Consider the following 12,200-nt stretch of genomic DNA (forward strand, 5'->3'; position numbering starts at 1 on the left):
GTCTGGAAAGACTGCTTATGACAACCAACACAACCTCTACCTCCGCCTCTACAAGCCCTGCTCCACCCCCGCCGCCGCCTTCCCCGTTCTCTACTTCTTCCACGGGGGTGGTTGCCCCCCACCACCACACTTGTTGCCTCCGCCCTGCAGGCTCCCCGCCGCCGTAGAGGATGTGCTCAGCTCTCTCAAATGGCTGCAGCAGCAGGCTCTGCTGGCTGACGGCGGCGGTGATGAGTGGCTGCGGGAGGGAATTGATTTCGGGAGAGTGTTCGTGGTGGGTGATTCCTCCGGCGGGAACCTGGCCCAACGGGAGAGGCCGAACCGGCTACGGCGGGCTCCACGGGGTTAGCGTCGTCTAGGAAGGTGGAGACCACGGCGGACGGGCGATGTTCTCTCGCCGAGAAATGATGCGCGATGGGGGGAGGGGGGGGAGAGAGAGAGACCATCTTAATTAAAAATTTTAAAAAAATAATTTTTTTAACGGTGACTTAACGGTGTTAAAACGCAAGGGGGGATTTGGTTAGGTTTAGCCACGTTGAGGTAGTAAACAGCGCCTACCCTGACTATAGGGTCCTATACGCGATAGAGGCCCCAACGTTGGGGGGGTATTTGGTACTTAACCCATATTTAAATTGACATACAATCTGTAAACTGTTTCTTGATCCTCAAATCTTGCTCGCACTCTTTCTTATGAAAGCATGTAAGTAAACATGGCAGAAGTGACTTGCCGCAAAAGACCGATAAAGTCGCTAAATAAACATGGAAAGTTGCTTCGATAGAGATTATTTCCTCAACATCTGAATCTGGATCTGCTGATCTATCCAGGTACTACACATGATGAACTGACTGTCTAGCAAGCCATCACAAGGAACTTGGTCATGGAACACCTTCTGGACCAACGTTTTGTACTAATACTAGTCAAAATAACTAAGCCAACATAGCGGCATACAATAGTCATTCTATCGAGGTCACAACCTTTAATTCATGCAATAATTTTGGAAATTAACAATATTTAGATTAGTCAAATTGTTAAAGGGAATCTATCCTTGAATGTGTTCTCCGATATATTCAGCAAAAACCCAATCTATAATTGTTAACAATATTTAAATTAACAATAACACATTTTTGTAATCCATAATTGTATTTCATCAATTATGCTCCTTGGTAAGAGCCTAAACTATCAATTATGCACTATCAATTATGCTCCTTGGTAAGAGCCTAAACTATCAATTATGCACTATCAATTATGCTCCTTGGTAAGAGCCTAAACTATCATAAATGCTCCTTGGTAAGAGCCTAAACTATCAATTATGCACTATCAATTATGCTCCTTGGTAAGAGCCTAAACTATCAATTATGCTCCTTGGTAAGAGCCTAAACTATCAATTATGCTCCTTACACTACAACATTATTCGCGATCACCGACGGATTTTTCCGTCGGCAAAACCTAAATTTCCGTCGGTAAAGGTGGATTCCGACGGAGTGCCGACGGCGACAGCTCGACGTTAAAAGACGCGTCGGTAAACAGTACACCGACGAATAAAGTTGTCCGTCGGAAATTACCGACGGATTAACGACCGAAAGTCCGTCGCCCAATTCTCAGTAGCCGACGACTCTATCATCCTGTTGCCGACGGAACACCGACGGACTAGTCCGTCGGTAATAGTCGCCGGAGCCGCCGTCCGATTGCCGGAAAATTTTCGACGGAATTTCCGTCGGTAAAAAAAATGAAATTATTCAGATTTTGGTTTCACCTGTTATCGACAATTTACACATATTTTCGAAATCAATCTATTTAACAACAATGATAATTTAAATCAAACTAAAGTCTATTGATAACACACATCCAAATCAATCCTAATAAGTTTTCAAACATTCAAATGCAATCCTAATAAGTTTTCAAACATTCAAATGCAATCCTAATAAGTTTTCACATACTACAATGGCAATAAGTTTTCACACACATCCAAGTCTAACATACTACATATCCAAAATAGTAATCCAAGTCTAACATACTACATCAAAGTCAAAGAGGCGGAGGTGGTGGGGGGGGGGGGCAATCCCGACTGTGCACAAAAGCGAGTCAAATACTCGTGCTGTGCTAGTAGGTGTGCCCTGAAGATGTCACTCTCTTGTCGGCGCTCATCTCGCTCCTTCTGCAACTCATTCTGGAGACCAACTATTGTATCGTCATAAGCTGAGGACCGAGCCTGAGATGATCCACTCGAACCATCACTCCTGAGTGTAGATGCCAGACTACCAACACCAAACAACCTCTTCTTCTTATCCAATCCCACGACTCAATATTTACATAGCTAGAAAATGAATGGTGAAAAAATATGAGGAAGAAACTTAAGTTTATTGTTTGCAAACAAGCAGGCCATAAGGCCACAATCAAAAACTACACAGAGGATAAGAAAATTAATAATTTAACTACAGAAACAGGAAAAATAAGCTTACCGGTTTCCAGTCCATAAATCAAAAGAATACACACACACACACAACAGCAGCTTTATAGGGAATAAGGAGAATTGCTGTTGCGGCGGAGGGAATTGCTGCTGCGGCGGACGGATGGAGAAGCTGGAGGAGGTTCGGCCGGCGGAGGGGTTGCAGGCGGCGGCGGCGAAGCTGCAGGAGGAACGGCCGGCCAACGGGTTGCAGGCGGCGGCGTGCTCACCGGCAGAGGAGCGGTGACGGGCGGCGGTATTCAAACCGGAGGCGGCGCGATTTGGGGATTTTGGAGAAATTTGCGAATTAGGGCAGATGAGAACTAAACCAAAGGAGGGGGGTGGACTGGGGGTTATTTAAAACAAATACCGACGGATACTATCCGTCGGTATTCCGTCGCCCAAATTAAAATTAAATAATAATCTAAAAAATAAAAAATACCGATGGAAAATATCCGTCGGTATTATTCTCCGTCGGAACTCCGTCGGTATATCCGTCGGAAACGGATACCAAAAATACATCGCCACTCCGTCGGTGGTCCGTCGGTGACTACCGATGGAATACGAGTCCGTCGGCGTATCCGTCGGTGTTCGGCAGTTTTTTTTGTAGTGTTAAGAAGAGCCTAAACTATCAATTATGCTCCTTGATAAGAGCCTAAACTATCAAGAAGCTCCTAGACATGAGCAAAAACTATCTAAAATAATCATTCAAGTTGAATACTCCTTGACACGAGTATAAAATGTCTACAAATTCAAATTCAAGCGAAAGACTCTTTGACACGAGTATAAAATGTCCAAAAATTCAAATTCAAGAGAAAGACTCCTTGACACGAGTATAAAATGTCTACAAATTCAAATTCAAGCGAAAGACTCCTTGACACGAGTATAAAATATCTACAAATTCAAATTCAAGTGAAAGACTCCTTGATACGAGTATAAACTATCTAATAAATTCAAAATTATCGAGACTCATTCATTTTCACAACAAGTCGTCCATGAACAAGTCTCGAGGGGGCATTTGTAGGCGCACGAATTTTAAAAGAAATAAAAATATTTTATTAATTTTATATCTTTATTTATTTTGGAATCTTATGAAATCCAAGATTAAATATGATATGATATTGATAAAGATATTACCATATTTCAAAGATAGAGATCAATTTCTTTGGCAGCAAGTCAAATCTAATATTGATATGTATCAATCTTCAAAAGCCAATAGGATTGTGCCACGTCAGCCCTAAGCCCATAATCATGTGGGCTTTGGCCCAAAGCCTGACTCTTCCTACAACTATAAATAGGGGTCCCCATATCAGTTCTAAACACACACAAATCATTTGAGAGCTCAAGCATTGAAGGAGTAATTCACTACAACGAAGTCATCTCCATCAATCAAGGCATTCTTTGTGGAAGCAACCCAAAAGCTCAAGTCAAATCCAACGCTCGATCCAGAAATAAGGCGTAGGCCCTCTGCATCAACGTTATAAAGCCCAAAGCTCAAGGTCCAAGGCGTTCTACAAGGAAGTCAACACGTTCTTCATCAAATTCATCAAAGTCAACGTTTAATTCAGAAATACGATGGAAGTCCTCGGGATTGACGTCATCAAATACAAATTCAAGTTCAAGTTATCAAATCAAATCCAAGTAGATCAAGAAGGCGAACTTCCCTCCAAAGAGTTCAAGAAACATATCAAATTCAAATTCAAGTTCAAGAAGGCGAACTTCCCTATTCCCTTCTTCTTCTCTATCACAATTCACACGGCTGCCTGTCAATCTCTCGTTCTCTAACCGAAGCAGCCGCTCCTTCTCCTCCCCCTAATCTTGCTGCCGCAGCTTCTCGTCCGGCGACGTCGCGCCGCCTGAGTCCGACGCCTCTCTTCCTACTCTTCTATCTCAACACAGCATTAGCCGTAATTCTCTCTCTGTGTTCGCGATTTCTCTCTCTCTTTGAGAGAGTCGTCGCCTCTGAAATTCGTACCGCCGGCGAGGACGAGTGGCGTCCTCATCCCTGTCTCATTCTCTTCTCTAATCCTCTTCTCTCTATCCCTTCCACACCCTCGATTTCTCAACCCTCAATCGAGCCCTAGTTTTCCGTCTGAAATCGTCACTGCTCTGCCATTTCCGGCGAAGTCGACGCTGCACCCTGACTACGGTGCCGTCCTCTCGGCGCTCCTCACTTTCAGGTACCACCAAGGGAGCCCTAATTTTTGCCTCTTAGGCTCGTCGCGCCTGAAAGTCACCGCACCGCCGGGCCTCATCATCGCTGGAGTTTGTTTGCCATGGATGCTGTTGATGCTGCACCTCTCTGGCGAGGCCGTGCCCTACTGTTGGCGCTGCTATGCTCGGTTCCTTCGTCGCGTTGCCACGCCGTCTCGAGTCGTTGCCACTCTATCCATCGGGACAGAAATTCCCTTTGGTTCTAGCTCTCCGAACCATCATTCTCGGCAATCCACACCTCCCCCGGCCCTTGTCGATTAGTCACTGGTCCTCAATTCAACACTCAAGCCTAAGCCGAGCTCTCCCGGCTCGGTTTCAAACTAAAGTAATAGGATGCAGTTAAACAAGGTAAAGTTTTCTTGTTTTCTTTCTGGTTCGATGTAAAAGTGATTCTCTTGGTTCTTGTATATCGATTATGCAAGAGTTAAAACTAGGCAAAGGTTTCTTCTGTTGCCATATGAATTCTCATCGTTTATCTTGCGAAGAAGCATATATAAATTGTGGTTGAGCTAATCATCTAGTTCTCTATCATTCTATAGTTGTACTATTTGTATTTCTATACAACTGAAAACATATGCTTGATGGTATGAAGCATGGAATTGAACTGAACTGAGATGGTGTAAATACCTTGTGTATTTTGTGCTTGGTTGGCTGATGCATTTTTCTTTAGTTCAGTGGGGATTTGCTGAAATAAGTTGTGATGTGCTTTGTCACAATTGCAGGAGAAAAATAAGGAAGAAGATGAAAAATCAAGCCAAGGCTTACCTTAAGTTTAAGCAGAAGCTTGAATAAGCTCTCTCTCTCATTCTCTTGTTGTTGGCGTGTGAAGAAGTGGATGGGAATTGTTTGGCTGGTGATTTAAAAGATGGAGTTGTTGGCTGATACTGCAAGGGAGTGAATTGTGTCTGCCTTTAGAGGATGTGGTGTAGTCATAGGTTGCGGCTGAGGTGATGGGCTGTAGGGTGGCTGAGTGACATGGTCTAAATTGCTGTAGCTGCAGAGGGAAGGGGAGGGTGAGCTGCTCTGTAGCTGCAGAGGGAAGGGGAGGGTGAGCTGCTCTGCACTCCTCCGCACGTCCCCTTTTTCCTCCTTTTGATGGAATAGGGTAGTCTTATTGTAGGAGTAGGAAAGATGGTGATTGTAAGTGTAAAAGCTTTGATGTGATGATACAAAAATCCCTCTACTTCGATCATTCTCTAGCTGATTATTAGTATCTGTAATATCGCGCATCCATAGTCGAATACTAATTACTCTAATAAATCTCGTACTTCAATATCTGATTTCTTGCGTGCTAAATAATTCTAAATTAAATCCGTAGCTTTAATTAGCTTAACAAGTCGAAAATAATCCGTAGCTTTAATTAGGAAAGATGGTGATTGTAAGTGTAAAAGCTTTGATGTGATGATACAAAAATCCCTCTACTTCGATCATTCTCTAGCTGATTATTAGTATCTGTAATATCGCGCATCCATAGTCGAATACTAATTACTCTAATAAATCTCGTACTTCAATATCTGATTTCTTGCGTGCTAAATAATTCTAAATTAAATCCGTAGCTTTAATTAGCTTAACAAGTCGAAAATAATCCACGACTTCAAGAAGATAATAGAATAATATTTCTATCACTTGTAAAATAATAACATGGCTTTACTAAGTTAGTTATTAGTCTGATAAATAAATTATTGTCTCCTTCAATAAATAAATCATGATCATCTTACGTCTCAGTGGAATTAACTGAATATTAATCACTAGATTAATATAACTGGAAGGTGCAATAATTAAATATCGTATTTACCGATCTTAATCATAAAATAAAAGAGTGGGCTATTACATACTACCTCTCTTAACAAAAATTTCGTCCCGAAATTTGCATATCGTAGCAAAAGTTCCAGTATTTCTCTCTCATCTTGCTTTCAAGCTCCCACGTAGTTTTCCCTTATTCATGCTGTCTCCATGAGATTTTCACTGAGTGATGGACTAGTTCCTAATCAGTTGCACTTTTCAATCCAAGATGGTTTTTTTTTTTTTGGCTTTTCTTAATAGCTTAAATCTTAACTAAACATGTGTTTTGGATCTAAAACAAACTTCTTGAGTTGGGATATGGAGAAAACATTGGGCATTCCCATAACTTGGCAGTAACGCCTATCCATAATAGGCTATTAGGCATATTTCCTAGAATCTTGTATGGTCTCACAAGTCGTGGTGTAAGCTTTCCTTTGACGTCAAACGTAGTTATTCCCTTGGAGGTAGATATCTTTAGGAAGACCTTGTCTCTTACTCAAAATATAAGTCAGTTTGGCGTGTATCAGCACAAGATTTATGTTTATCTTGTGCCTCTTTTATTCATTCTCTGATCTGTCGGACTACCTCAATCATCTCACTTATCGTGCTTAGACCTAAAATTCTCTTTTCACCTACTTTATCCCAGTAAGGTGATGCGTTGTATTTCCTTCCATGTAATGCCTCATAAGGTGTCACATCGGTGGTTGCTCGCTAACTATTGTTGTAGGCAAACTCAATCAATGGTAACACTGATTTCTCACTTCGACCTCTATCCAGATCTACTACTTTTAGCATGTCTTCGAGAGTTTGAATCATTCTCTCAAACTGTCCGTTTGTTTGTAGGTGGAAGGTGGCATTGAAATTAAACCTTGTGCCTAATTCCTTCTGCAAGTTCATCCAGAGTCTGGGTATGAACTTCGAATCTCTGTCTGAAGTGATTGAAACGGGTATGCCGTGCAACGCACAATTTTTTGAACTTATAATTGGGCTAGCTTGTCCGATCTGTATGTGATTGGTGTTGGTATAAAACGAGCGCTTTTCGTGAATCGCTCCATTATTACCCAAATAGCAATGTTTCATCTTTCAACTTCGTTAAACTAATAACAAAATTCGTTGCAATGTGTTTCAATTTCCATTCTGAAATCTCCAATGATTTTAACTTTTTATGTAGTTTTTGGTTCAAAGCCTTCATTTGTTGGCTTGCTAGGCATCTCTCAACAAATGAAGCTATATCTTTTTTCTACCTTTTTCATCAAAATTTTCTTTCAAGTCTTTGTACATTTTGTGCTTCCCGGGTGGCCAGTATATGGCGTGTCATAAGCCTTGTTCATCATCTCATCTTTGAGAATCTCATTGCGTGGGATACACAACATGTCCTCAAACATTAACGCATCATCCGACGTCTCGTGGTAATGTACAAGCTTGCATGCTCTTATTATTAAACATATTCTCCCCAAGGTCTCATCATTTCTCCGTGCATCTAACAACTTTCCTCTCAAATTGGGTGTTACCACCATAATGGCAATAAATCTTCCATTAATTCAGGTAGTTATACCATTTCTAAACTCATTCTACAAAAATCTTTCATGAGTTCCTCCTCTAGAGTGAGGAGAAATCCCAGCATAGATTGAGTCTTACGACCCGAGGCATCAGCTACCTCATTAGCCTTGCCTGGATGGTAGTTAATACCACAATCATAATCCTCCCTAATTCGAGTCATTTCATTTGTCTCATATTAAGATCCATTTGCTTGAAAAAAGTATTTCAAACTATTATGGTCTGTGACTATCTTACACCTAACTCCATATAGGCGATGCCTTTAGATTTTTAGTGCATGCACAACCAATTCCATATCACGTGTCGAATAGTTCAATTCATGTGGTCTAAGTTGTCGTGAAGCATAAGCTATCATTCTTCCTTCTTGCATCAACATGCAACCAAGTCCCTTCTTGGACGCGTACGTATAATTCACATATTCTTTGTCAGCCGTTGAAACGGCTAACACTGATGTGGTAGTTAACTTCTCCTTGAGTTCTTCAAAGCATTTAATATTCTTATGTCCAAGAAAAAATTTGATTAATTTCCTGAGTCATTATGTTATTGGCCTTGCTATTCTGGAAAATCCTTCTATGAATCTCCTGATAGTAACTTGCTAATCCCAAGAAACTTCCAATCTCATTGGGGTTAGTAGGCGGTCTCCACTCAGGTACGACTTGTACCTTTTTCAGGGTTCACTTTGATCTCTTCTGATGACAGAACATGCCTAAAAGAATGCAACTTCGATGAGCTAAAACTCGCACTTGCTGAACTTAGCATAAACACGCTCTGTTCTCAACAGTCTAAGACTATTCTCAGGTGTCCCTCATGGTCTTTCTCATTCTTTGAGTAGATCAAGATATTATCTATGAAAGCTAAGACAAACTGGTCTAAGTAAGGGTGAAATACTTGGTTGATGAGGTCCATGAACATGGCTGGTGCATTGGTCAATCCAAGTGGCACAATTATGAACTCATAATGGCTATATCTAGATTGGAAGGCCATCTTAGGTACATCCTCTGATCGAATCTTTAGTTGATGGTACTCAAACCCTAAATCTATCTTTGAGAATACACTCGCTTCTCTAAGCTGATTGAAAATGATTGTTTATCCTTGGTAGAGGATACTTGTTCTTGAGCATCGCCTTGTTCAACTCTCTATAGTCTATACACATTCTCAATGTGTCATATTTCTTCTTTATGAAAAGAACGGTTGCGCCTCATGGCGCTACAGTGGGTTTGATGAGATCAAGACCTAATAGTTCTTGAAGTTGTATCTTAAGTTTCTCCAATTCCTTCAGGGCTTAACTGTATGGTGCCTTCGAAATGGGTGCTGAGCCTGGCTCCAAATCGATGGTAAACTCAATTTGTCGGTTCGGCGATGGCCTTAGCAGAATCTCTGGGAAACATTTGGAATTTCTCGCACAATGTCACGTCTCTTATACTTATCTCGATTCTTAGTTCTCCGTGCAAAAAATACAAGGCAGACTTGACACCATTTTCTTTACATTGTCGCTTGTTGGACGGAGATGATCATCTTTCACCTACCCATGTTAATCCCACAAGGCTTGTTAGCTTCTTTCATTCTAGCTTCCCTTGGTTTTTCCTGGACTGCCTATGTTTCATAACATAGGCTCTAACATGACAGGGTCGTCCATGCTGTTGTCGTTGTTACTGGTCCTCCTCTCGGCATTATTACCTCAATGTAGGGCTGGCAAATAATGCGGGTCGGATCGCTATCGGGTCGACCTGATATCAACCCGACCTGATAAGGTCAAACCCAAACCCGACCTGATAAGGGAATGCTAAAATCCAACCCGAACCCAACCTGATACACCTAAACCCGAACCCAACCCGAACCCGATAACAACCCGATATGAATCAGGTTGACACGACCCGATAGCGACACGATAACGACACGATCTGATTACGACCTGATAACAACCCAATTTGAATCGGGTTGACACAACACAATAGCGGCACGATCTGATTACGACCTAATAACAACACGAATTTGATTTGATTCATTCACATGAATAATAATATAAAAAAAAATACAAAATTCATCACATATGCTCAACAATCAACATAATAAATCAACAATTCAACATATGCCAAACTAAAAATACAATCAATATAAAGCATTCAACCAATAAGCTTAACAAGGAACTCTGGGAGAGGGGCGGCTGATAAACACTCATTTTGCATTGTTTTTAGGAGTGTTTAAGTGTTCAAAGTGCTAGAATTATGCTTGGTTGTGATATCATTTGGTTTAAGTTTCATATTCTTTTGTGATATTGCTTTTGGGTATGGTTTTGGTCATTTTGCTATAGGTTTGAGTGTTTTGAAAGCTGCATATGGATGTTGAAGATCCAAATATCAAGTTACAAGTGTTCCGGATGCGAAAATCGACGAATCGAGCTTGAAGAGCTCGAGAAAAGGAAGAAACGGAGCTGCCGGCGATCAACCGGCGACCCAGCCGGCGATCGCCGCCTGCCCGCCGTGCGACCGCCGCGAGTCCGGGTTTTTGAGTTTTTATGCGTTTTTCAAAGTCTGTTCGAGCTCAAACTCTGTTGTTTTACCCTGGCACTATATATAGGTCAACTTTTGACCTATTCAGGGTTCCCAGATTTTATTTTTCAGTTTTCTAGCTTTCAGAATTTTATTGCTTTCTAGTTTTCAAGGCTTGGATCAAGACTGAAGATTCAAGCCGCTACAATCGTTTTTCATTCGGTTTTTATACAATTTAGTTTTTATAATTGCATTCTATTTAATTATGCTTATGTTATATTTTAGCATGTCTGGCTAGTTTCCTTTAGCTGATTCTAGGGTTTGTAAATAGTTGATTGAATTTATGTGATTTATTTGTTAATACCTTTGTGCCTTCCAGTTTATGATTCATAATTCCTGGTGCTTGATTTCTTGTGAATTATCTGATCAATAGTTTGCATGTTTAGCTATTCGGTTTGAGACCTAGCGGAGATAACTGTTTAGCGGATTCAGGAATGTATGATATGATTTTTACCTTGAGACCTAGCGGAGATAGGTGGATCATAGGGAGCTATTCTTAGGAGCTATTGGGAGTTAGTAGATTTTCTTGAGACCTAACGGAGATAGATAATTTACTAATCTACGATCGTTGCTGCTCTAGCGAGAGTAATTGATTAATTAAGTGATCTCTCATCATAACTAGATTAAACTGGTACATAGGATTAATAGATTTATTATGTGGATTTAGTTAATGAATTTACTACCCTAGGATCAGTTGTCTTTTAATATTCGAATTTTCCTACGTCTTTTTAATTATTGTTATTTGCGTTTTAGTTTAAAGTTAATTAAACCTTCCTTCTTTCGTTTGCCTGAATATTACTAGAGTGTAATTAGGATTACTTAGAGTGATTCATCATAATAGTCCATGTGGATACGATACTCGGTTACTTAATTTGTGCTACAATTGCACCGTGTTAGTTGCGGTAATTTGTTGCTAAGAAATTAGTGATCAACTTTTTGGCGCCGTTGCCGGGGACTGTTTAGAGTTGACTTTAATATTTCTAATTAGACTTAAGCATTATTTCAGGTGTTATAAGTTTATTTTTTTTATTTTTCTAGTTTTTTAAATTTCTGTTTTTGTTTGTTGTCTCAGGCGTGTATGATCACGAGATCCAAAGGAAAGGAACATCTAGTGCCTTTGAACTTGGAAATCGAAAAGCAGTATAAAAGAGACAACCGCGAAAAGAAGAAGCAAGCAATGGCAGAGCAACAGAATAACATGGACCTTGAAACTCTTGTGCGAGCCGTGATACACCTTCAGAGGCAGCTAGACGAAGAGAGAGAGCGCAACCGGACTCCTCCACCAGAGCCACCACTGAATCACATGTATCAGCCTCGGGTTGATCAATTTCAAGGAGGCAGATGGGGACCAACTGTGCAGGCTACCACGTTCGAGCTGAAGCCGGGATTGATAAACATGGTGCAAGCTGAACAGTTTAGTGGAATGGCTTCCGAAAACCCGCATGCTCACATTACTCAGTTTCTAGATATCTGCGACACTATTAAGCAGAATGGAGTGCCACCAGATGCCATCAGAATGAAGATGTTTGGATTCTCTCTCAGGGACAAAGCGAAGGAGTGGTTCAAGAGTTTGGACAGAGGTGTTATTACTGGATGGGAGGATTTGTGTAGAGCTTTCCTGGCAAAATACTTTCCTGCTTCTAAAGCTCAG

This window comes from Salvia miltiorrhiza, chromosome 4 (assembly GCF_028751815.1).
Source record: "Salvia miltiorrhiza cultivar Shanhuang (shh) chromosome 4, IMPLAD_Smil_shh, whole genome shotgun sequence".
Lineage (NCBI taxonomy): Eukaryota > Viridiplantae > Streptophyta > Magnoliopsida > Lamiales > Lamiaceae > Salvia > Salvia miltiorrhiza.